At 38.4% G+C, this 27,515-nt stretch overlaps 1 pseudogene; it reads right to left on the bottom strand.

The window, feature by feature from the left end:
* Positions 1–206: 206 nt before the first annotated feature.
* On the bottom strand, positions 207–27,515 carry LOC123394318 (annotated as a pseudogene).

Genomic DNA, 27,515 nt, shown 5'->3' on the forward strand with positions numbered 1-27,515 from the left:
AGACCAACACAATAATGCAAATATTGCAACAAAATGAGTCAAGGGAATTTCTTGGTTTCCCAGTGCATACAAAAGTTATATTTAAACTATACATTAAGTTATGTTTAAATTATACAGCACTATCTATTAAGTATACAATAGAATTATGTCTAAAAAACAATGGACATTACCCTAATTTAAAAATCCTTTATTGCTAAAAAAAAATTCTAACTACCCTCTAAACTTTCAGTGAGTCATAATCTTTTTGCTTGTGGAGGGCCTTGCTTTGTTGTTTGCAGCAAGACTGGTCAGGGTGGTGGTTGCTGAAGGCTGGTGGTGGCTGTGGCAATTTCTTGAGATAAAACAACAATGCCTGGTGGTGGGTATTAAGGAGGGCACGTATTGCATAGAGCATTGGGTGTGGTGCATAAACAAAGAATCTTGGAACACTGAAAAAAATAAAATTAAATTTTAAAAAAAGATAAAATAACAATGAAGTTAGCTACATCAATTGATTCTTCCTTTCATGAACAATTTCTCTGTAGAATGTGATGTTGTTTGATAGTTTACTCATAGTAGAACTTCCAAAATTAAAGTCAATCCTCTCAAACCCTGCCACTGTTTTTCAAATAAGGTTATGCAATATTCTAAATAGTTTGCTGTCATTTCTATAATCTTCACAGCATCGTCACCAGGAGTAGCTTCTGTCTCAAGAAATCCCTTTCTTTGCTCATCCATAAGAAGCAACTCCTCATCCATTCAGATTTTATCATGAACTTGCAGCAATTCAGTCCCATGTTCAGACTCCACTTCTAACTCTACCTGGCTATTTTCAGCACATCTGCAGGTACTTCCTCCACAGAAGTTGTGAACCCCTCCAAGTCATCCATGAGAGTTAGATTGAACTTCTTCCATGGGTTTCCTGGGTGGCTCAGTTGGTTAAACACCTGAATCTTGATTTTGGCTCAGGTCATAATCTCAGGGTCAAGAGCTTGAGATCCGCATTGGGCTGTTCTCAATGGGAAGTCTGCTTGAAGAGTCTCTCCCTCTGCCCCTCCCCTGACTCATGCTCGTGTGTGCTCACTCTCTCTCTCTCTCTCTCTCTCAATAAATAAATAAACAAATCTTAAAAAAAAAAATCAACTTCTCCCAAACTCCTATTTGTGTCGATAATCTGACCTCTTTCCATAAAGCACAAAAATTCTTAATGGCATCTAGAATGGTGAATCCTTTCTAGAAGGTTTTCAATTTACTTTGCCCAGACCCAACAAAGGTATCAACTAGCTATGACAGCTATAGCCTTGTGAAATGTACTTGCTAAATAATAAATGCTGGACGTCAAAATTAATCCTTGGTACATGGACTATAGAATGGATATTGTGTTACCAGGCATGAAAATAAGATTAATCTCATTGAACATCTCCATTAGAGCTCTTAGATGACCAGGTACATTATCAATGAGTGGTAATATTTTGAAAGGAAACTTTTTTTTCCCCCTGTATGGTAGGTGAGCTTAAAGTATTTAGTAAATCATGTTGTAAAGAGATGTGCTCTCATCTAAGTTTTGAGGTTCCATTTATAGAACACAGGCAGAGTAGATTTTGCTTGATTCTTAAGAGCCTTAGGATTTTCAAAATGGGAAATGAACATTAGCTTCAGCTGAAAGTCACCAGCAATATTAGCCCTTAGCAAGAGAGTCAGCTTGCTGACTTTCAAAGTTAGCTTTGAAGCTCTAAAGCCAGGTGTGGACTTCTCCTCTGTAGCTATGAAAGTTCTAGATGGCATCTTCTTCCAGTATAAGGCTATTTCATCTACACTGAAGTCTGTTGTTTAGTGTGGCCACCTTCATGAATTATCTGAGCTAGATCTTCTGGATAATTTGCTGTAGTTTCTATATTAACACCTGCTGCTTCCCCCTGCACTTTTATGTTACAGAGGTGACTTCTTTCCTCCAAACTCATGAATCAACCTCTGCTAGCTACCACCTTTCCTTCTGCAACTTCCTCTCCTCTCTCAGCCTTCACAGAACTGAAGAGAGTTAAGGCCTTGCTCTGGATCAGGAACATTGTGGCTGGTTCGATCTTCTGTCCAGACCACTCAAACTTTCTCTGCCCCAGCAATAATGTTATTTTGTTTTCCAATCTTTTTTGTGTCCATTGCACAATTTCCTTTAAGAACTTTTCCTTTGTATTCACAACTTGACTATTTAATGCAAGTGCCTAGCTTTTAGGCTGTCTTGGCTTTCAACATGCCTTTCTCACTAGCTCAATCATTTATAACTTTTGACTTAAAGTGAGAGACATGTGACTTTTCCTTTCACTTGAACACTTAGAGGCCACTGTAGGGTTATTAACTGATCTAATTTCAATATTGCTGTGTTTCAGGGACTAGGGAAATCTGAGCAAAGGGAGACAGGGAAATGGCCAGTTGGTGGAGCAGTCAGAACGCACACAGTATTTATGAATTAAGTTTGCTATTTTGTATGGGCGCAGTTCATGGCACCTCAAAACATTTACAATAATAACATTAAAGATCACTGATCATGTATCACCATAACAAATATAATAATGGAAAAGTTGGAAACATTGGAAGATAACCAAAATGTGACAGAGACACAAAGTAAGCAACTCCTGTGGGGAAAATGCCACCCAAAGGCCAACTGGATGAGGGGTTGTCACAAATCTTCAATCTGTAAAAAACAAAATCCAAAACCACAGTATCTGTGAAGAGCAATAAAATGAGGTATGCCTATATATATACATGCTAATTATGGAAGAGTAGCACCTAATCTCACTTAGGAACCTGCCATGTTTGAAGAGATGTGGTCACAGGAATCAAAGACAAATGAAGTAGAGGTTTGTCAGGCAACATCAAAACTTGCTGATGGATGCCTGGATGAATAAAGCATTTCAATTCATCTTGTCTTCTCAAGATTGCTGAGACTGCCATTCCTGGGCCCTGTCTACTCCTGGGCAGTATGACATGGCCAAAATGTAACAGAATAATGTTAGTGCTTAGCTATATCTTATTTGTGCTCCAACGTGTAGCCAGCTGTGAGTTATTTTTGTTCCTAAAAAAGACTGTTTTGTATTATAATGACTGAACCTAGACCTTCCTGATATTCCCAAGCCACAGGAAGGGAAAGAGCTGGGAATTGCATTATTTTACCTTCAGAATGGCCAGAACTATTTCCATTTCTGGCCTTTTGATGATTTCATAGATGAATCACAATGTAGTTGGTTTCACTAAAATAAAAAGAAATTTTTAGGCCTTTCTTATTCTGCAACCCCATCTCAGTATTTGGTAATAAAATGAAGAATTATTTTGCGACCTCAGTGTTCAAATGTCAGAGACACTAAATTTGTTACACAAACAAACTTTGATGACTCTGCTTGATAAAAAAAAATTTTATTAACCTTATAGGATCTGTTAAGGAAAAAAAAAATCTGGACAGTTCATTTGAATGGCCACAAGAGAGCAGTAAGAAATTAAAGCTTAGGAAGATGACTCATAGTCATTCCTTATGTATTAAGAAGACGTGGAACACAGAGCTGCTTTTATGTGTTCTTAAGCTTCAAAATACGACCTAGAGTCTCTCATTTTTTTAGGAAGGACACTATACACAGCATTAGTAAATTAACTAAAAAGAACCTTGAATTAGGTCTTTTATGAATCTCAAGTTTATATCTGAAAATAAAAGAAAATAAATATTTTGGACATCTTGAGCAGTCATCTGGCCCATCCTTTTGCATTATGCAAGCCAGACAGAAAGGTATGAAACCCATTTGCAAGGTCCCACAGAAGAAGACCTTGGCATCCTGTTCTAGAACATGGCCAATACCTTAAACTGTTAACTATTAGGAAATACATTTTTATGTGTAACCCAACTCTCTCATGTTGTAATTTAGCTACTATTTCAAATACTATTTTGGATACCTTGGATCTTTCCTAAAGGCCCATTCTATTTCTTTGTGTGCCCTCCACCCCTCATTCTCCACACAAACCCATTTTTTACTTGAAATTTCAGATGCCATGAATTTTTTGAATGAATTTAAAAATCATTAATTTACAAAATGACCAGCAATAAAAATATGTAAGATGCTATTAAAAATCAGCCTGAAAAAAAGATTAATGGCCAGTAGAAAAACAGGCAAAGAGCATGAATAGGCAATTCACAAAGGCAGAATCTCAGCCAATAAACATATGAAAAAATTATTCATGCTTAACAGTAAACAAAGAAATGAAAATTTAAATGGGGCACTTTCCTATTACTAGATAAGCACAGATTAAGAAGAATAATAATGTCCAGTGTTCACACGAGAGAAAAGCCACTTGTGAACACTAGAAACAACTTTGATGAAGCAGTTTGAAAATATATGTAAGAATATTTTTAAACATGAATTTCTTTGACGGAGCAACTTCACTTTTAGGAATTAATCCAATGGAAAAAAATCAAATACAAGTATAGGTTTTAACAGTAAAAAAACAGGGGGGGATGGAATAAAATCTTAAATTGTTACAAAAGGAGAAGTTGTTAAATAAATTAGAGTATATCCATACAAATGAACTATTATGTAAATCATTAAAAATAATGCAAATAATTTATTGGTATTGAAATACTATTGTTTATTTTAAGTTAAAATGAGATTCAATACATCATAACAGTATTTCATTTCAGAACAAACTGGAAATGACTACACAATGTCTGGATGAAAACCACCAAAAAACAATTATCTCTGAGTAATGGGCTCACAGATGATTTTTTCTTTCTTCAGTAGAACTTCCAGTGGAGTCTGCACGTGTATTTGTTTGCTTTTAATCAATGGACACACATTACTTATAAAATCAGTTAAAAAACACAAAAAGCTACTACTATATTGGGAAAAAAAATCCTTAGAAAAATTTAGACATTGGTTTGGTGAATTTGTAAGAAGTTTGAAGTTTACTCTTCAAATAGAAAGTTGCAATGAAAGCACAGCTTAAGAAAATATGATCTGTGATTATCTCCATTATATTAATAATAGGAAAGAAAAATATGTAACAATAAAATACCAAAGAATATGCAGGGTGTGTTTCTATACTGCTAATATAACTGGGTTAAAATAAAGGATTTTTTATTAAAAAAGCATTCAAATGATTGCTTCATAACATAAATGACCTTGCTTTTAGGAGGAGAAAAAGAATCTTTCTCACTCCTTTTTCCCATGAACCACCAATAAGCTGACAGCTTAATCATTTTCTTCTAGATATTTTAAGAGATCATGTTCTCATTATTGATTTTTCAGACCCATATTTAACCTACAATTAATATAATGAGGTATCTTTCAAGAGGGCTTTTTTCTAAATAGAGCTTCTGTTTCACTGAAGGTCTCCTATGTAGTAATAACTTTCCCATTACTGTGCACCTGGAAAAGAATACTGTTTCCTACTTTAAGCTACTAGTCATTCTTGATTTTTGACCCTGTTCAAATGACCTTCATGACTTTCAAAATTATCAGCTATTGAATATCTCCCATGAACCTAGTACTAGATAAGACCTCTAAACAAACCGCAAAATAAATATTATCCTCACAAGATGGCAAACTGGCTCACAGAGGCTCAGTGCATTGGCCCAAAGGGCACAGAGGATCTAGGAGTAACCCCTGCGCTCTCTAAGCCCCACAACCCTGCATGTTTGTTTTTCCCCCCCCCCTCTTTTCTTTTTTTTCTCCCTTTTTATTTCCTTAGCATGGAAGAATTTTTTTCCCCGATTCCTTGCTTTTTTTCCTCTATAGCATTTCCTCAGCCATTTGAAGCCTATCTTCCTCTCACCACCGAAGCTTTTCCAGATGCGGGGGGGGGGGGGGGGGGGGGGAGTCCATAAGATGTCTTTGAAAATTAGCATTCCAAAATGTTTTGTCATTTTTCTCCCTGCCTGAACTTGGAATTGAGAGTTAGGCTGTGGTGGTGGGTACAAGGGAAAGCCAGTCAGAGCCCCTGCTCCGGCTTACCACCAATGGTCTGAATCACTCTAAGGTAATTGCCCTCTTGTTGTACTTTATGGTTTTCGTTGGTGAAATCCAAAGAGGCGTGGTTGCCACCCTTGTTGGTCAGTTACAACTCCACCTCCCCTTAAAAATGCATTATATCCTTCCTAGAAAAAGAAAAAAAAGTTGTGTCATGGAGATATAAAACCAGAAAAGGGAAGTTAAGAGCCCCTGTTTTATCCATCACGTCTGAAAGAAAATCTTCAGCAGCCAATCAAATTGCGTTTGGTAGCCGGAGCTTTTAAAGATCCCCAGTGGTGTGGCTCATAGGATGGCTTAGAAACAAGGCATTGGTCTTCCGGTTGCCACCCAGGGAAAGCATTGCCATAAATGATGAGTATATGCACTAGTCATTTCCAGTCTTCCTTCTGGCTACTTTTGAAAAGGAATGACCTCACCGTGTCCTGGCCTTTGCTCTCTTTGCTGAAGAGGTTTCTAGAAGTTCTGAGATTTCCTGATTCTCACCGCAATGTCTCCCCGTCCCCCCCTCTTTCCTATTCCCCGAATACAACTCTCTTTCCATTCCCGAGGATTTTGTTTGTGGATGTTTTGAAATCATATGTTGAAAAGAAGAAAATAAAGTTGAACTTTAAAAAAAAATCCAAAGGGAACCAAATAGCAAAAAACATTCAAAGGGCACATGGGCAGGAAGGTAGAGAAGGGAAGGGCAGGGGGCGGGGGAGATTAGAAACACAGGTACTTCCTTTACCACTGGCTCACCGGGGCTCTGCGTGAGTCACCGAACATTAATCCTGTCTGAAAAAGGAGATGCAAGAACACTTCCTTGAAGAAATTCTATGTAAGCAGATACAGTAATAGGCAAGACCTCTTTGAAAGATGTTCATATAAAAGCTCCAAGTATTATTTTTATCATTCAGCTTGCTTAGCCTTCACATTTCAGGAATTGTGGTGATGTACAGTGTTGACATTAAACCAAGGGAATGTTGTTACTAATCTTACCCTCTTTATGCTTAGAAAATGGCTCTTTTTAGTAGAGTTAAGAAATTATATGGCAGTATGAGACTACTCAAATTAATTAAAATAAAATGTCAGATTCTCGTTTTAACATTCATGAAGTACCCAGCATGGGTTGGGTGCTCCTAGAAATTTATGAATATAAGGTAATGGAAACTAAGTGAATATAAGACCCCGGCAAGAATTAAGACAATTGTAGAAACAAAGGAATGAAAATTACTGGACTCTAAGTTAGTTGTAGTAAATTAAGACTCTGAAATCCGTCCTGAACACTTTCTGGTTAGTGGCCTTAGATATACTAAGTAACTGGTCTTTCATCTATCTGCCCAACAACAAGGATATCGAGTGGCTTGCCATGCCAGGCATTGGCCCACCAAGAATAAGATGAAGTCCCTATTCTTCTGAAGTGCACATCCCAGTAGAGGAAGACAAAAAATAAACTAGTAAGTCAGTGAAATAACTAGATAATGTTGAAGAGTAGTGAGTGCTATACAGGAAATAAAATGGATGGTTAAAAGAGAATCCCTCAGAGAATTCTGTAGATCAAGAGGCCCAGGAAGAGTTCTGAGTTAAGTGACATCGTGGGTCAACTGAGACCTGAAGGTTGAATGAGAAGGAGTCCGTTTTGCAATAAGGGAGGAAAACAGTCCTTCGAGAAGGGAGAACAGCCCATCCATGCCTCGAGGTAGGATTAGGAAGGAAGCTATTGCACATAGAATGCAGCACACAAAGAGAAGGACAGTGGTAGGAATCAAGGTCAGGAAAATTATGCAGCTGGGATCATGTCAGGCTTTTGATGTCACAGAAGGGAGTGTGGAAGTCGATCCGAGTACAGTGAGAAATCACTGGAAGATTCTAGCAGGAGAGAGAAATAATCTTATTTACATTCATTTCTGAAAGAAAATTCAGGCTACTCTGTGAGGAAGGGAAGATAGGGGAGCGAGAATGAAAGGCAGAAGATGAGTTGGGAAGCTGCCTATGTCAGCGTACGGGCTCATGCAAGCTTATGTCAGGAGCTGTGTGAGTCAGGTGAGCAAAGAAAGTGCCATGGACCAGATTCATCATGCAATATTGGGAAGGACTGGAGGCTTCTATGGTCTTTGAAAGTGTTCGTTTGAAAGATAATCATGTTGTCTCACCAAATGAAATTGCGGTGACAGCATTAGAGCACAAAACAGAGGAACCACGGCTCTACACTAGAAAAAACACTTTTGCCTTGAGTTCATTCCAGCTCTCTTCTCCAGATAAGAACATCATACCAGCGGGGCACCTGGGTGGCTCAGCGGGGTAAGCCACTGCCTTGGGCTCAGGTCGTGATCTCAGGACCCTGGGATCAAGCCCCACATCAGGCTCTCTGCTCAGTGGGGAACCTGCTTCCCCCTCTCTTTCTGCCTGCTTCTCTGCCTACTTGTGATCTCTCTCTGTCAAATAAATAAAGAAAATTAAAAAAAAAAAAAGAAAGAAAGAAAGTGATAACTTAAAAAAAAAAAAAAAGAACAGTGTACCAGAACTTGGAATGTGGGTATCACTCTGTCTTCAGTTTTCTGACTACAACCCCTTGGATTCTCAATCTCCCCAATCATTGCAGGCAAAGGAGAGGAATGAAGGGTCGATAAGTTGCTCTTGTTAACATGGAAAATGAGAGTTAGAACGGCTTACAGAACACAGGTACAACGTCTGGGCTTCAGTAAGGCTGTAATCAGAACCACATTGCACTGTAACAGGAAATCGGGGCTTCTAAGAACTGCAAAGTGGAGACTTACCAACTGACCTAATCATGCAAAGAAAACGTCAAACTGCAATAACAGATTTTCGTACTCTTGTCTGCCTACAGAGCAGAGGTTGGGGCCCCTGCCCAACACAGATCACGAAGCACACAAATATCCAGGCTCCATGTTTCAGTAAAGAGTTTTGCTTAAATGTGCCAGATATTGTTAAAAATACAAAGAGCCCTGTTCATAAACACCAGGCTTTCAACTGATCCAAAAGCACATGTTTATTTGTGTGGTCAGTGGCCTACATATTTTAAGAATCATGTAAATAATAAAGTCAAACTACTTTATTTGGTAAGAGTGAAATTGATGGCCCAATAATCAGACACATTTGTGGCCGTTGTATCTGTACATATGCTATTGATGAGAAATAGTGACTGTAGACATGTGAGAGAGCTTACAAAAACATACTTCAAAATTTACAACTTTCTTTAGGGGAAAGAAGGGCCTTTCCTCTCTTTGCTTCATGAACACAATTAGAAAACAGAAATTAGAAAAAAATATATAATGGCTATTCATTAGTCATATCTCCAAGTAAAAAGACACACAACGGTTTCAGGCCTGGAGTAGAAAGAAATCTTTCTAACCATAAATATAATCAGAATAATTGAATGATTTCTTAGGTCTTCAGAAAAGAAAATAGGTAAGTCTGCTTCAGAGAATGTGGGAGTAGCTATAGTTCCCCCTACTTGAACCCCAACCAGAAAGAAAACCACAGTTGAAAAAGTCTTGAATGTCACTCAATAAAGGACCCAATCATAACTAGTTTTCTGAATATGTAAATGTTTCCTTGAAATGCTTTTGCATTTGTTTTAGACCAATAGGAGATTACTTTTTAAGGTTTTTATTTATTTATTTATTTATTTTTAAATATTTTGTTCATTTATTTGTCAGAAAGAGAGCACAAGCAGGGGGAGCAGCAGAGGGAGAGAGAGAAAGAAGCAGGCTCCCTGCTGAGCAAGGAGCCTGACCTGGGACTTGACGCTTGGACCGTGGGGTTATGACCTGAGCCAAAGGCAGATGCTCAACTGACTGAGCCACCCGGGTGTCACCTAAAAAGTGATTCTTTTTGAAATCAAATGTTTGACCAAGTAACCCCTTTTTTTTTTAATGTCCCTGCTGTTCTGTCTGTGGAACCCTGTAAGCTCAGAATGTTGCTCACCATGGAGAGTGGAGTACAACCAGTTGTCAGCCATTGTCAGACAAAAAAAGTTAGCATTCTTTTTAAAATTTATGTATGTATTTTTATGTATAGTCTTTTTTTTTTTTTTTACATATTTACTTTTCTCAGATCCAGCCAGAGATACATTGAAATTAGCATCTAAACAACGCAAAATCATTTTCTGACTTTTGGCAGAGCCTAGCTGGTCATTTGCCCATCTCCGCGTCGGTGTCTGGAAGGCAGACTTTTCTAGTTTTGCACTCCCGAGTGGACATCTCCAGTTTGATCAGAGCACACTTTCTCTCCGATCCTGCATGAGAGCTCACCGCAGAGCTCATCTGGCCACTGCTGCAGAGAGATGAAAGCTAGTTGAGGAGATGAAACCTCCTGGATCTTCCTGGCCCATGTGTAAAATGGAAGTCAGTTTTTCATGTGAGAATAAACCCACAGGGCAGCTTCTGGAGATCTCATTCGCGGCACCCTCTCTCCATAAACTGCCTGAGATGCAGCTGAGAGAGAACCCCCAGGACTGAGAAATACGGAAGGTCAGAAAGCCTGACATGGTAAAAAGGGAAAAAAAAAAAAAGAAGTACAGGTTGTTTCTCGGTGTCATGCACACATTGTCTGAATAGGCTAGTTAATGCTGAGCCAGTCAGTAACAGGATGGTCAAAATAGACGTGCGAAGTGCTCAATGACCCTGGCATCAAATCCACATCCCCCAACCCACCATGCTTCTATTGCCAAGTCACGTTACATCTTGGCTTTTGTCTTTGACCTACAACTTGGAGGGGGGCAGTTGGCATTGTTTTAAATTGTAATTTTATGGGAGATTTGATTAATGGAAGTCACAGACCGGGTGAAATGTTTGGCTTTGATTTAGATCAACTGCACAGAGATTCTTTGGGGGTATCAGAGCTAGTAACAAGGAAGAGCAGGAAACAATACCTGTGGTGATTTAAAAGAAAAGAAAATTGCAACTTCAGGTGTGTATTTAAAGAGTTCTGACTGCATATTTGCAATCTTGTGAGTGAACATAGTTCAGGATAAAACGAGACCAAAATCGAAGCTTTAGCTAGCAATGTGAATTAAGAAATTGAGCTAAATCCTGATTAGAAATAAAGCAAAATCTTGATTAAAAATAGTTACTTCTTAAAATACTATAATTCACTTTAACATTCAACCATATAAATTATTCTAATCTGCTCGATATCTTTCCAAAGCCTCAAGATATACTATTTATAACCTCATGATTTCAATAGGGTTAAACATATACTCTGGTAGGAAGAGAGAGATTAACATATAAATCGGAAATTTTTCATTGAGTTATATGAGAAAAGAAGCTAGTTCTTTCCTGAAAGTTAAAGATGAACAGTGTTTGTTTTTCCCCAGCTAACTAGAGGGTCAACAATACCTTCATTTAATGAAAATATTTAGCATATTAAAATATTAACATGAAGCTTACTTTCATGAACGTATTGTTTAACTTATGATACTACAGAGTTATTTCTCTAAAGCATTTATGTCACTATGATCCATGGTTTTATTTGAGATATTAGGGTAATTTATATTCATCTATACCTAGATCCAGTAAATATGTTTATAAATATTATCTTTATGTGAGTCGAGGGAGCTAGAATATGAGTTCTTGCCATGAAAAGGGGCTGGAGGAAAACCAATCTAAATAAATCGAGGATGAATGGTTCTACTTACACAGTTATCAGTTGTCTTCTTTCCAAATGAGATCTAAAAGAATATCCTGTTTTATTTCAGTGTTTATCCTCAAACACTTTTTTTAATCCTCTAACGGTTCTGATTACTTTCCTTTTTCCATTGTTACATTCACTCTTCTAATTTAGATATTATGAAAAAGAAGTAATTTTCTTCTACATCATTGTTCAGTCTTAGAATTGTGAATGACCTACCTGGATAATGAGTGGTTTTTCCATTATTGCTGAGGGTCGCCAATGACCCTTATCCTAAACCTATGTCAAGATAAGGGGCATTTGTGAAATAAACAATGGGGACAAAAACAGGAACAATAACTTGTCTTATTTTTACATTTGTTTTGTGAAAGGGGGATTTTCTCACCTTAAAGATGTGGAAGGTTTGGATTTACTTTTGAAAATACAGAATCATGTTTTAGATAGATTTTGCAAGCAGAATGGTGTTTCTTACTACTGCGTCATACTGTCTGGGAGAACTAGAAAGGATTCTTTATATTTGCTGTTTATGTGTTTTGAGTCTTCTAAATTTTCTTTCCCAAACTAATGGAAACATACAAATGTTGCATTGTAAATGCACACAATGGTGTGAGCTAACCTGAAATAATATGACTGTTGTTGACTGGGACTTAAAAAAAAAAAAATTCCCCAGCAGCTGCTTCTGACTTGAGTTTTGAAACATGATTTCCATGCACATCCATGAATTATTTAGAATTCCTTAGTTTGTAATTCTCCTCTTCTCCTGCTGGTCATAATGCTGATTTTGAACCATTGTCCTGAGAAAGATAAAGCACATACGAGACCGAATTTCACATACGCCTCCTATTTATATAAATAGAGTTCTCTATCGCTTTTACTTTTCAGATGAACTTAGTTGTTCAGTAAGGTGAATACGTAGTTCATTCGACTTTTAATGTAAACCAATAATAAAATGCGAGTTTAGATACAGATAGCATTTATAAATATAAATAAAGAGTAAAGAATAATTTTGCATTGTAAGAATTGTATGTGGAAACAAAAAAAATCTCCAGCCTTTATGTAATTAAGAGTCATCAAGGATGATAGACTCTCTAAAAAGTTTCCCCAACCATATTTTACAAGTTAATAAAAGTTTTAATCTAGTATCTTTTTAAATTATACAAACACCTAATTTAGAAAAGCATTCTTTATTGATATGTAACAGTCTTAATTTCTTCAGCAAAGAGCAAAGCATTAAAATACTGTTTTCTATCTAAAGAAAAAATAAGAAATTGAGAAATTTATCACCTGTCAAATATTTCCAACAAGGGTGCTCACATAGAGTCTATATAAGTCGCAGATGAGCTACCAGGAAGGGGACGGCATGCTATTTGCATGGACCGATATAAAGAAGCATGTCATGGAATCTTTCTGGATCAAACCTAGCTCTCTTTGCTTTCTCTTTCTACTCTTGCCTTTCCTTCTCTCCTCTCTTTTCTTGGTCTTTTCTTTCTATAAATTTCTTCATGTGCCAGTGAAGTTCTGGCTTCTAGGACCACGCTGGCTAGCACCACGCTGGCTTTCCATTTGACTTGAATTTTCATTCAGATGATTTGCATCCTATAGACACAACACAGTTTTTCAAAATAAGATCTGGCAACATTCAGCTGTGGGGTTCAACTGCAGATGCCAAAAATGTGAGGTGCTGTGATGGAGTTTTATAATGTCTAGTGGAAAAACTTGTAAGTAGAATTCTTTCTCCATCGACTTTCTTACATTAAAAGGATCGATTTTTTAAAATAAACTCAGGTTTATGGAAGAATCATCAAACACAAAGGCTTGGTTCCTTAGGGCAAAGCGTCTCAGTTAAGACACATTTTTACAATCTGCTTCTATTCCAAACGTTTGATCATTTTACTATGTTTGAGGGAGTTAAAACTTCTCTTCTGATGCTTCTTGCATTCTCCAATAAATGTTGTTGATAAAAACTGTAAACAAATCTGACTGAATACATAAAATTACCATCTAGAAATATGACCGAAAATAATCATTTTCAAAAGTGTTTAAATAAAATGTAAGGTGGTAGTATTACTGATTCTTAGTAGAAAACATGTTTTAGAAATCCGTCCTGATAGTCCAGTTATGAAAAAATATTCTACATATAGTTTAATAACACACCAGATTTCTCAATGACAGAAATTAATAATAATAATAACATAAAATATATTAAAACATTATTAAAAATATGCAGATTTTATTTTAAAATTGCTATTAAATTTTAATTTGCATTATATATATATATTTTTTTAAGATTTTATTTATTATTTGGCAGACAGAGATCACAAGTAGGCAGAGAGGCAGGCAGAGAGAGGGGAGGAAGCAGGATCCCCACTGAGCAGAGAGCCTGATGTGGGGTTTGATCCCAGGACCCTGGGATCACGACCCGAGCCAAAGGCAGACACTTAATAACTGAGCCACCCAGGCGCCCCTGCATTATATTTTTTAAGTTAGCAAATTTTAAGGGTTCCATGATACTTTGAAAATGAGTATTGATATAAATATTAATTATTTGAAAGGACATGGACTTCCACATTGGTTTTAAAAATCATTTTAAGAATACTCCTAACTTAATAATTTAGTGTTACTAATAGTATTAAAATAATTTAAATTGAAATTTAAACACTAGCATTGTTAGATATTTTAGTAACTTTAATTTAGTAGCTTAATTTTAATTTGCTAAGTCAAAAATATTCATTTCTAAAACAATATTAAGTCTTTCCATTGTGGAATGAAATAATATGATATTTTTAGGGAAATAATATCAGTGTTTTTTTCTTAATAACATAGACTGGTTTGTATCCCCTCCTCGTTCCATGGTGTGAGCACAAACAGGAAGCATAAAATATATTTTTCTAAGCCGGTTTGAAATCTTTTTTCAAGAGCTGGAGCATATTTTGCATGTATGGCTCTCAACTGTTTGTTTGTTTTGTTTTTTGTTTCTTGGACAGGATATAGTAGTAACTTCCTACAATTTTAACTCATTTGAAAAATATACTTATTCCAAAAGCCTTAATGGCAAAAGATAAAACCAAGAATTATTGACACATTTAAGCAGGAAATTTGAAAACTGTAAATGCTTTTCGCAAGCAAGTTTTGTTTTTTTCCCCAAACGCCTTTGTAAATAATGTAGGGCTCATGATAAACAAAGTATGTCTTCCAATAAAGATTGCATATTAAATAGGTAATTAACCCAATGTGCAATATTCTCCACCTTTTCTAAATTATTTGGAAATACTCTCCAATGTCAAGTACTAGCTTGTTCATTTATAATTTTATAATGTTTAGAAAATGATAGTGCACTTTTAGCCAAGAAATTACTTAAGTGAAATTATATGACTTGTGACTAACACTTGTGCTTTTGTTTTTAAAGGAAAAAATACAGTTACGTACATTGTTGGGATGTATTTATAGAGCATTTTTATTGTTAAGTTATGCTTTTAGAGGTTTAGGAACATTTGAGAACAATAATCAGTAGTGTGTAATGGTATTGTTAGTGGCGTCCTTTCTATTGAATTTTCAAGATGTTGTAAAATGAGATTATGTGAGTAGCACCTCTGGACACTTTTTCCCATCATTGTGTTGGTATCAATCGCTGACTTCCACCATTTCTCCGGGTATTAAATAGAAGCACTGTTTCCCACTGCCTTGATTGGAGGGTTTATAATACATGACAGAACTGATAACCCTACTGAGATTAAGCATTGTAACCTTATGAAAGCTACATGAAACCTACAGCTCCAGAAAGTGTCTCTAAGACAGACATGAGAAGGTTTAAGACAGACCTGAGGAGGTATACTTTCGTTTCTTATTTTAACAAAGCCCTTCTCCCCTGAAGCCAATCTGACCCAGAAAGATAGTGAGCAAACCCTGCGTTTCCTTTAGCTTCAGCCATCCTACTGAAAGAGGCAACGTTTGCCAGATGCGGATGTTAATGCCTCTCTGTAGAAAGCGTGGCACACGATCGCTTACTGCCTGCTTACTACAGATTGCCAGCACACACCGGATCGGTTTGCAATTGGCAGGGCTCGGCATGGCTGGAAATTGAACTATGCATGCAAGAGGGGTGTCTATTTCTCGGCTCTGCCCCTGCAGTCATCTATAACTGTAAAAAAAAAAAAAAAAAAAAAAAAAAAAAAAAAAGCTTCTCACATTTGCTTCTTAGTTTCACACACATACACAAAGAAAATGAAATTTAACAATCGATCACTGACTCCTTCATAAGGAGCTGTGGGGATCAGGTGGGAAAGTATCATAGTTTGATAGCACTGAAGGTGGCATACCGGTTTGTGAGGCCTGGCTGCAGAGACCAACAGATCCATAACCAACGACTAGAATTTTAAAGATTTTTAAGAATCTTTCATTAACAGCAGCCACTCGTGACCAGAAGTACAAAAGCGGCATTCCCTCTACTCTCCACTCCCTGGACTAGTCTTAAGAAGGCAGCTGGCTATCTCACAGTAACCCTAGAGAGTGCCTTGTCAGCAATGACCTGCTACTCTTCACTGAACTGTTTTTCTGTATATTTCCACCTCTCTTTTACTGTCCTTCCTCATTTTATCCCTCTTCCAAATTCATCCAGTCTGCCCAGCATTTCAACTGACTGAGCAGTTTCATCCCCCTCTAACTTCCACGAATGGCTGCATGGATTCTGGCTCAGGAACCCTCTTTTCTCTCAAAATGTAGAACATTTCATTTGTTAGGGAGGTATCAACTGACTCACCTCAATGACAAAATCTAAGGTCTGAGTAGCTGGTGACAACTAAATGTCTTTACCTGTCAGAGGACATCCAAAGGTACTTTTATTTTACCAATCAACAATGTCTTAACCCCAAGGAGTTACTTTCTCCTGGTATTTTTTCTAGAGACTTACTTTGGCTTAAACCCAACACAACACAACAAGACAAAACAAGAAACAAAACTCAAATCCAGAAATTTTCCAAAAGGGGATTTAATTAACTGCAAAGTTACAATGGCTAGTGATAGCCTTATTCTTCTCTGAGCTCGTCCAGTCATACATGACGTGTTCTGTTTAATTCTGGGTCCCTTACTCTAAAAATATTGGCAAATCATAAGGTATTCAGATGAGCATGGCAGAATAGGGGAGAGGTCTGAAAATGAAATCGTACCAGGAACAGTTAGAGTAACTGTGAACATTTTGTAAGAAGAAGACGTGGAGAGGAGGAGGCACCATCTAAAACCCAATGAAGTCTTCATGTGATGCTCTGAGCAGGGAAAGTTTAGAGTGACGGTTGACAGTTCACATTTAACGTGTTGTTTAACAACTTTTTACAAACTGACCCTGACTTTCAGGAAATGAGATGGAACTGGCAGAATTACCAATCTGAAGATCCACAAGTTAAAAAAGAAACTCTTGAGGGATGCCATCTCCATGGTGACACTGTAAAGTCCAGATTGCCTGATATACTGGAAGACATTTTGAGGGGTCAGGGTCCCAATAAGGTCTCTGGGTTTTAGGGAGTGATTAGACTCGCTCAGCATAGCTCCCAGAAACCACAGAAGTTGTAGGAAGAAAGATACAGATCAATGTGTAGAAAAAAGAATTGTTTCCACTGGATCTGTTAAAAATGAGAACATCTTTATGAGAGTATCTGAGACAGGCATCAAATGGTTGCAATGAACAAAATTCCCCTGTAGCATATTTGTTAAAAAGTAGTTTCTCGAAAGAAAAATGAATAAGGAGACCCGGATAGAACTCAACTCCAGACAATGCTATTAGTCTTCCTGGAAACCAAAATAATGTCAGATATTTCCTCTGTCTCTCGACCTCTTTCTTTCCAGAACCACACAGTCTCTTCCCACTTTCTGTCTTTAAATTCCCTACATTCTTCTCTGTACAGAATGGATTGATCCTTGAAATTTCTGGGTTTTGTGACTCCATCATTTCAACTTGCTTATAGCCCTGGCTTGCCACAACATCTTCTCTATGACCATCTCAATGTTCCTTCAGCATTCTTGGATCTAATAGCATCCCTGCCATTTTGGGGTCTTATAGTTCAAATTCTTCCAAGAAGATTTTGTTGGAGCCTTGGGGCGCCTGGGTGGCTCAGTCGGTTAAGTGTCTCCCTTTAGCTCAGGTCATGATCCCAGGAATCTGGGATTGAGCTCCATGTGACTTTTCATTCTCCCTCTGCCCCTTCCTACCCCCGCCCCCGCTATCCCCCACCAATGCACTCACTCTCTCTGTCTCTCTCTTTCAAATAAACAAAAAGATAATCTTTAAAAAAGAAAAAAAAAAGAAAAAAGAAGAAAAAGATTTTGTTAGAGCCTCTTGAGCCCAGTTTTTCAAACCTAATCCAATTTGTTGTGTTAAATGGGTTAGTTCTACCAGTTACCAGTATAGTCAAAGCTTTTAGCAAAGTGCTGGGACAGGCAGAGAATTCTTTTAGAAGGGAGTGTGGATAATCAGCAGTATTTCTAGAGCATGATAGTGAGCTTCCTCCTGTTAGAAGTGGAACAGAGACTAAATAATCATCCCCTTACACGTCTATAGGAATATGTACATTTGGAAGTTTACCTATAAAATCTTTCCAAATTTTAAGTTTTCCTTTTATAAACTTCAACATAAGCACCCCACCAGATTTGGGAGGGAAATTTGTGTGCATTCTTGGATCACAAAGAGTAGATGACTGACCACGCTCCCTTTTATCCAGCCTTGTGTTCTCATCTTACTAGGTATGTCCACCATTTAGTCATTCAGCCACTCATGACGACACCTTTTCTTTCAACTCCCAAATCTAATCCATCAACAGGTTCTGGCAATTCTCTTTCCCAAATAACCCATTGTTCAGAGACTATTCATGCCGCCTTAGTCCAAGTCACCATGGTCTCTTACCTAAAATATGCCAAATGTCTCTCTACTTGACTCCCAAAGTCATATTAACCCCATTTTCCACCCTGCAGCTGGAGCAATTTTCCCAACCAATTCTGATCATGGAGTCCCATGTTCAAAGCAAGACTTGTCAGGCTCCAAGTTCAAAATCAATTAGCCTTCAAGAATCTACATAGTCTGTATCTTGTTAATCTCTCTAGCCTCATTATATACTACTTTACTCACTCTCAGAGCTCCAGTTATATAGTTTGCTTTTAGAAAATGGAAATATACCAAGTTTTCTATCCCTTCAAGATTTTTGAATTTGCTACTTCCCATACCAGGAATACGTGGTTATACCACTCTGAGTCTAGATAACTTCAACTCAGCCTTCACATTTGAAATTAAATATTATGTCTTCAGAGCGGTCACCCTAAATGCTGAACTGCACACCGTTACTGCTCTTTTGTAACTTTCAACTTAGCTGAATTCACTAGTGCAATGTCTGGCTATCCCTTATTGTATCAGACCAATGAGGACACTTGCTAATACTGTCCAGGCAGTGCTTGACATTCACTATAACTCAATAAACACTTATGGAAGGTATGAATTAATGATAAGCCTAAATCTCATACCAGGCATTCTGAAGATGTGAAATTCTCATTGTCTTACATCTTCAGAGATGAAAACTTCATGCTTCTTAAAATCCATGACTATGATGAGGGAAAGCGGGACACTTTGTGAAAACTTCTAAAATCAAGAGCATGTTTTTAAAAGTGTTAGATTATTTCTTCACTGAAAAGAAAAACAATAAAAATTTTATGTGGGTTATGTTCATGGAGTTTACATTCCAGTAATATAAATACACAAAAATAGACAAAGAAGGAAAACACTGAAGTGTTTACCTGAACCTGGCCAAATTTTGTAAGATTTCGAAACTTCTGAAGTTGGAGTGGTGTGAAGAAGAGACAAGAAAGACCCCCCACCCAGACCAACCAAGACCCCCACTGCTGCATCCCAAAATCCATCCTGCCTGCTGCAGCCACCACACCCCAGAGAAAGGTTGAGGCGAAGGACGTGACAGGTAGAGCCAAGGTGAAGGATGAGCTGCAGAGAAGATCTGCAGGGTTATCTGCTAAACCTGCTCCTCCCAAGGCCAGAGCCTCAGCCTTAAGAGACCACTGCAAAAAAGGGATTGAAGGTACCTAAAGGGAAAAGGGGAAAGCCGATGCTGGCAAGGATGGGAATAACCCTGCAGAAAACGGAGATGCCAAAACAGACCAGGCATCGGAAGCTGAACGGGCAAGAGATGCCAAGTGGAGTGTGCACGTTTTTGATAACTGTGTATTTCTGGTGACCGTAAAGTTTGAAATACTATATATTTTTTTCAGGTTTATAATAATGCCAAATTGTGTTTTACTTTTATTTTTAAGCTATGTTCATTGTTGCTTTGGGGGAAGGACAGAGGTCTCTAGTAGAATATTCCAAAAGCTAGCTGGGGAAAAACATCTTTTGCTTCTAATTTAGAGAAACTTCCTCTTCGTTATCAGAAAGAGCGATTCATGGACTTTGACACATCAACCACACTGGCACAAATGCTTTGTAGTGTGGGAAAACTAAAAAAAAAAAATAATAAATAAATAAATAAATAAATAAATTTATTTATTTATTTATTTATAAAGATATTATTTATTTATTTGACAGAGAGAGAGACAGACAGCCAGAGAGGGAACATAAGCAGGGGAAGTGGGAGAGGGGAGAGCAGGCTCCCCGTCAAGCACGGAGCCTGATGCAGGGCTTGATCCCAGGAGCCTGGGATCATGAGCTGAGCCCAAGGCAGACACTTAACGATTGAGCAACCCAGGCATCCCTAAAATTTACCTTTTATGTCTTCTTCTCCCTCTCTGCCTTCAGCATAGACTTGAATCCATTCAACTTGAAACCTGGTGGGACCCTGACCCCCCAAAATGGTTCCCAGTATGTTAAGCAACCTGGACTTTACAGTGTCACTGTGGAGATGGCATACCTTTTTAAGGAATGTCTTTGTTAGTTTGTGTCTTCAGATTGGTAATTCTGCCAGTTTCTTTTCATTTCCTGAAAGTCAGGGACAGTTTATGAAAAGCTGTTAAACAATATGTTAAATGTGAACTGTCAACCATCACTCTGAACTTTCTCTGTTCAGAGCATCACATGGGACTTCACTGGGATTTAGAGTGGCTTTCTGATTTTGGTAGTCCACTGAAGAATGGAGTTGGAAAATTGTTTTATACTGTTAATGATTGTCTGCCCAAGCCCTGCTGAAATGTCATGCTAATATCATATTATTTATCAAACGTATCTTTAGTAAAGCTGGATAGAGTTTGGCTTGGGAAAAAAATTTTTTTTCTGACGTTAACCTATAAAATAGTAGCGCTTTCTCTCCTAGCCACTAATCTCTGACAGAAAATCCTAGATGTTGCATAAGACACCAGAAAAAGACTTTGGATAAAGGCTGAAGCACAGGCTGACAGAACTTTGTGGATTTGCCATTACAGACATTTATGTCTAAATAGGTAAATATTATTTGAACTGGGACAACTTAAACATTTCAAATCAATGGGAAGTCTAAGATTCTCATGTATCACACACTGAACCAAAGAAGTTTACTAGAAGTAAGTTAATTTTGGTGACCTTGCCTCTCTCCATTTCCCCTAACGACCAGGGTTTAAGCCAAGGAAGAAGGGCAAGGCTGGGTGGAAGGGAGATCATGGAGAGAACAAGGTGCCTGACGGTCCGCACATCAGATTGGTCGGGGGAATACGTGAGAATCCAGATGCCAAAAGTTGAAAAGAAACCATGGAAAATGGGGTGATATGATATCCCTTTTAATCTCTTTTGTTTTTTTTCCAGGGGATTCAATGTTGGTGCAAGTTGAACAATAGACTCAGCAAGAGCAAAGTTCACGCACAATAGGTGCTCCAAAGTGGATGTTAATGCAAAAGGAAATCAGGCCGCTTAGAGAACAGAATGTTGCCTTTTGTCTTAAATTCAAGCCAAATTTAACTCAGAGAAGACAATTCTGAGCAGAACAGAGTTATACGACTTCTCACATCGGTTCAATGAGAACCCGTAAATGTGTCTAAGAAAGGTCATCGAAACAGCGTCTGATAACACTAAGATGTTGTCAGTTGATAGATCTTCTGTCAATCCATTCATTTGTTTGCAAAATGTGTTCCGGGTGCCCACTGTACATCAGGCACAGTTTGGCACTGAGGATAAGAACAGAATAAAACAAACCTTAACTCTAAACTCATGTGGAAGAAGAACGGATAGCACACAAATAAAGGCATGTCTAATGAATGTCAGATGGGGACGATTTTATAAAAGAAAATATAGAGGAGAAAATATATTTCCTCTTGCAATGAGGAGATAGAGAATATTTATGAGGAGATGAGAAGATCTGATTGTCTGTTAAGGTGACATTTATGCAAGAGAGGGATTGGGTCAGGAGAAGCATGTTCAGAGAGGAGCATGGAGAGGTAGCTGGAGTTCAGATCAGGAGGTCACTGTGGACTATATTAGGATAGTGTGGTAGTTTTGATAAGAGAAAAAGAGGTGGTGAAAGTAGTCAAATTCTGAAGGAAGAGAGAGAGGGAGAGAGATGATAGGCAGACATCTATTTATCATCTATCCAGATTCAAAAATACAATTTTGGTGCTAGATCACTGCTGTCTAATTGGCTTTGAAGACCTCCTCAAGGATAATAAGCAGAACATCAATGATCCTGGACTTGCAGTAGTCATGCAATTGTTAAAATATCCCCTCTTATTAAACTTAAATAAGGTGTTGTTGTGATAGGCAGCCTGTAAGATGGGCCCGAATGATCCTCAACTCTTATTATCCATGTCCTTATGCAATTCCCTCTTACACTGAATCAAGGCAAACCTATGCCTAATAGAACACTGCTGTTGTGATGGTGTGTGACTTCTGAGGCTAGGTTACTAGTGTACTGAAGCTTCCACCTTGTATCTCAAACCCACTCTTCCTGAGGGAAGTCAAGCTACCATGTCTGAGGATACCCAAGCAGTTCTATAGAGGCACCCTTCAGCCTAACCCCAATAGCTAGCAATAATTTTCCAGCCATGTGGAAGTGTATATCACTGCTCCAGTCAAACTTTAACCAGAGTGCAGACCTGGCTAACATGCAATTGAACTTCATGACAACCCTAAGCCAGAGATCACCCAGCGAAACCATTCCTGATCTCAAGACCCAAAGAAACTGTGGGAGATAATAAATGTTTATTGTTGTTCTAAGCCACTAAAGATGGAGAGTAATTTGTTATGCTTAAATAATTTGTTATAATAGATAATAATGCAGATACTGATAGAACACAATATAATAAAATGTATTTAAAAAGTACTGAGGAAAAAGTAATTATAAAGACTATCGAATGATATGGCTATTGATATGAGCAAGAGATTGACATGACCAAGGAAGAAAAGAAAGAAAAGACTCACCAGGATTGTTCACCACTTAAATAAGTATGGAAATAAATGGGTCTTCCTAGCAACATATAAAAAGATTGTCAGCTCCTGCAGCTAGAAGACAGGGAAGGTGAGGATCAGGCCTCAGATTTTATTATAAGAGTAACAAAGCTCCAAAAAAGATTCAATTTTCAAACATGGATGGTCTGCAATGCCAAGGTCAGGACCCTTGATGGGAAGTAGTGGGATGCTAAGACTTGAGATAGGGATATCAGAGTTGATGAATTTAAGCACTTTAAATCCCAACATCATCTCAACCTCCACCTGCCATGTTCAGGTTTAATACTTCTACCTTGCCTGAAAATGATGCAGATGCCTTTACCTTGTAGGACAAGCCATCCCCTCTCAAGATCTACCTCCTCGTATGCCAAAAACTAAAGCTGAGCCTCAATACTGTCCAACCAGGAAGAGCTGGGTATGCTAAGGGAGGAAACAGTCTATTTTAAATGCATGGCAGGACCTAACCAACTTGGACCTATAGGTACAAGATGGGATGCTGAGGATGCTAGATTAAGGAAGGTGGAATACAAAGTTGGATAAGCCACAGTTTATTAACATGGGAATATTTTGCCATTACACAGGACTTACAGCCCTGGCACACAACCCTGGGGAATGGAAGTAATATGCTGCTAAGATGACTTATTTTTTGATAGTGTCCATGCTAAGTGAAGTATATTTACCAGGTTATTATGGCAGATAAGGAAGAAGAAATAAAAATGGCCAGGAGAAATGGGCAAGCTATTTTGTGGGAAGACCAGAGGACACTATTTCCCAACATGATAAGGAATGTACAAGTCAGAGGGGAATCATCACTGCTGAGAAGCTCACTAGTGGCTACCCTCTATAGGTCATGTTGATGGGAAGGGATACTTGTATAGAACTGTACTCCCTGGTAATAATGGAGATGATAGGAACCAAAATTATAACAGAAGCAAAGAGAATGATTATTATAATGAGCACCAAGGTTGATGAGGCAACTGAGAGTATATTTAACATTTATCAAAAGGTTTGTTTTTCACCTTTTTCCGAGTGAATGGTGTGGGCTCAGGTTCAGAAACTGGGCAAAGCATGGATCCTAAAACATGAATCCTAAAGCATGACAATAGACTATAAGAAACTCTACTAAATAGTAACCCCACTTGTAGTTGCTATGTCATATATGGTATTTTTGCTAGTGCAGATTAATAAAGCCTTAGGTGTATTGAGTATGGCCACTGATAAGGTAAATGCATTCTTTTCTAATCATATCACAAAGGAAGATCAGGAATGGTTCACATTCACTTGAGCAGACAATGGTATATACGTATAGTCTTGTACTCAGGGCTGTGTTAACTCTCCCACTCTCATCAGAGGATTGCCCAAAGGGTCTGAGCCATATAGATAATCTACAGAAAATCATATTGGTCCCACATAGTGATAATGTCATGTTCTTTACACAGAATTAGCAAGAAATGGTAAATATGTTGGACATCTTGATGAGCCACATGCATTCCAGGTTAGAGATAAACCTAACGAAGATTCAGAGGTCTGCTATACATATTAGTGAAGATTTTGAGGGGTGCCTGGGTGTCTCAGATGGTTAAGCATCCAATTCTTGATTTTGGCTCAGGTCATGATCTGAGGGTGGTAAGATCGAGCCCTGTGTTGGGCTCCACTCTGGGTAGGGAGTCTGCTTGAGATTCTTTCTCCCTCTCTTTCTGCCCCACCCCCCATTTTCTCTCCCCCCCCCCGCTCAAATAAATAAATAAATCCTAAAAAAAGAAAAAAAATATTTTGATATGCAGTGATATTGGACATGTCAGAACTTCCCTTCCAAAATAAAGGATAAATTACTGGATCTACTACCTCTCACCACTAAGAAGGAAACAAAATGCATTGTAGGCCTCTTGGGTTATGGAGATAGCATATTCTACATTTGGGAATACTGCTCTGATTCAAATACCAGGATACACAAAAGTTTGACCTCTTTGAATAAATCCAGAACAGGAAATGGTTCCATAGAAGGTACAAGTTTTGATGCAAGTGGCCCTGGTTTTTGGACCACGTAATGCTGCAGACCCTATGGTATGAGAGGTATTTGTTGAAGGTAGAGATGCTATATGAATTTTATGCAAACCCCAATGGGAATATCATAAGGTAGATCCTTGATGTTCTGATGCAAAGCAATGCCATTTGTAAATGAGAATTACATACTTCTTGGACACTAGCTCCTGGAATTCTATTAGGCTATAGTAGATACCTGGTCAAAGTATATAAATTGACCGGGTGATCAGAACTGCCTACCGCAAACTGGTTCTTTTAGACTCACCAAGTCATATGTTTGGATGGTTATAGTAACAATTTATTATAAGATGGAACTGGAACATCTAGAGTTGTAATGACAAAACCAAAAGGCACAAGAAAATTACATAAGCATGTGCCCCAACTCCCCCGTGGTATCCAACACTTGTACAAGCATCTCTTCTTTAACTCATATCTATGATCAAATTTTGGGAGGAGGGACGTCCTTTCCAACCCAGTGAGGGAGGAGGGAAATTGCTGAGGTTGGTTCATGGATGGATTGGCTCAAGCTGTTTCTATATGTCAAAAGTGAATTACAACTATACTAGTGCTTCACTAATGGGAAATACTGAAAAAGAGTGGTAACAGGAAATTCTCCTAATGAGAAAAGCTCTGGGCAGTGAACCTGGTTACTTTGGTCACCAGATCACCCCTTTGTATAAAAACTTAAGTAGTCCTATTAGAATGTATACAACCTTGCAACTAATTGATTAGTTATTCTGGAACCTGACAGAGAAAGTTTAGCAAGTCAGGAACAGGAAGGTGTAGGATCAGGGATAGATTAGCATGAGCAGTCATGAAATATGAAGGTCTTTGTATCACATAATATCACTTGGAAGACATTTGCCACAGTAGGGGTCCTAAACAACAAAGTAGAAAGAATGATTCAGTCGGTTAACATCACCCCTCCTATCAGTGGCAGCCCCAGTTTTAGCACAATAGATTTATGAATTAAATAGCTGATGGGAAGAATGGAGGTTCTGCATGGGACCCAAAGCAAGAGCGCTCCTTTACTGAAGGTGACTGCCACTGCCAAACATCCAAACTGCCACCAATGGAGACCAATACCAAGTTCTCTCTATGTACCATGTTTCAGGGAGAACAATTTTGGCAGGAAGTTGACAATACTGGATCTTCTCTACATTGAGAGGGACAACAATTCATCTTGAGCAGAATCAATAAATATTCTAAGTATGGATTTGCCTTTTTGTCTCAAAGACCTCCACCACACTATTAGCTGAGGGTATACGAGTTTCACCACCAATGCTGGATCCCATACATCCCATTGGACAAAGGGACCCTCTACAGCCAAGGAAGTATGGTACTGGCCACAAGACCACAAGATCCACTAGTCATATCACATACTGCACCACCTAGCTGGTGTGATAGAATGATGAAAGGGTGTGTGAAGGGGTGAGCTTGGAGATCTACACTGAGAGGATGGAACACCATCCTCATTCATGCAATATGTAGCCTAAATCAATGATCATTCTATGGTGCTCTGTCTTCAATACATAGAATACCTGAGTCCAGGATGAAAGGAGTAGAAATAGGAGTGGCCCCATGACCATGACTACAAGTGACTTGGGAAAATTTGTGTTTTCCATACCTATAAGTTTAGAGGCCCTGCTTCCCACAGGGAAGTGCTTTCACTAGGGAACCGCTGGTGCCTAGTCACTTTGGGCTTGTCATGTCAAGAGACCAGTGGGAAGGTAAGAGAAGACTTCGTCAGCAGGGATAACTAACCCTCATTATCAGGAAGAGAGAGAGAGTTGCGTTCACACAAAAAGGGCAAAGAAGAATAAGTTTGGTACTCATGTGATCCACCTGGGTGTCTCTTGACAACCCTTGCCAACTTTGATGGTGAAAGAAGTTAAATAGCAGAGACTGAGAAAGACATAGTGACCATGAGATCTGACCTCTGAGACGAGGCCTGAGATGGTCTGGGTCATTCTCACAAGATAAGTCACACAGACTAGCAGATGTACTAGCCGAAGAAGCTTGAAGAGGTGATGGAGGTGGGAGATGATGACTGTCAGTGCAGTCCCAATGCCAGCTGTGGCAAGAGCAGCTGTAGTTCATTGTGCGAACATTCTTCTTCTCAGTCTCTCTGGTAAAACATGTCCATCAGCATCAGGAAGGAATGACAATACTGGATCATCTCTACACTGAAAGGGGCAACAGTTCATCTTGAGCAGAATCAAGATGCCAGATCTGAGCAATACTAAGGGTGGTCTCTGTAGATGCTGTGATGTGCTGCACATATTTTCCCACTTCGGTACTAATTATTCAGTCCTTCTTGTATTGGGAATTGCTGTCAGGCTAATGCGGCCCCTTACCCAAGACCATGTTCCCTTCCTAGAACCAGTCGTCATTCGATGACTGGCTGATGTTGGATATAAAGAACCAGTCCCCTTGCCACAATTTGGGACAACTCTCACGGCCAT

This window comes from Mustela putorius, unplaced genomic scaffold, assembly GCF_011764305.1.
Source record: "Mustela putorius furo isolate JIRA1106 unplaced genomic scaffold, ASM1176430v1.1 tig00003834_pilon_pilon_pilon, whole genome shotgun sequence".
Taxonomy (NCBI): domain Eukaryota; kingdom Metazoa; phylum Chordata; class Mammalia; order Carnivora; family Mustelidae; genus Mustela; species Mustela putorius.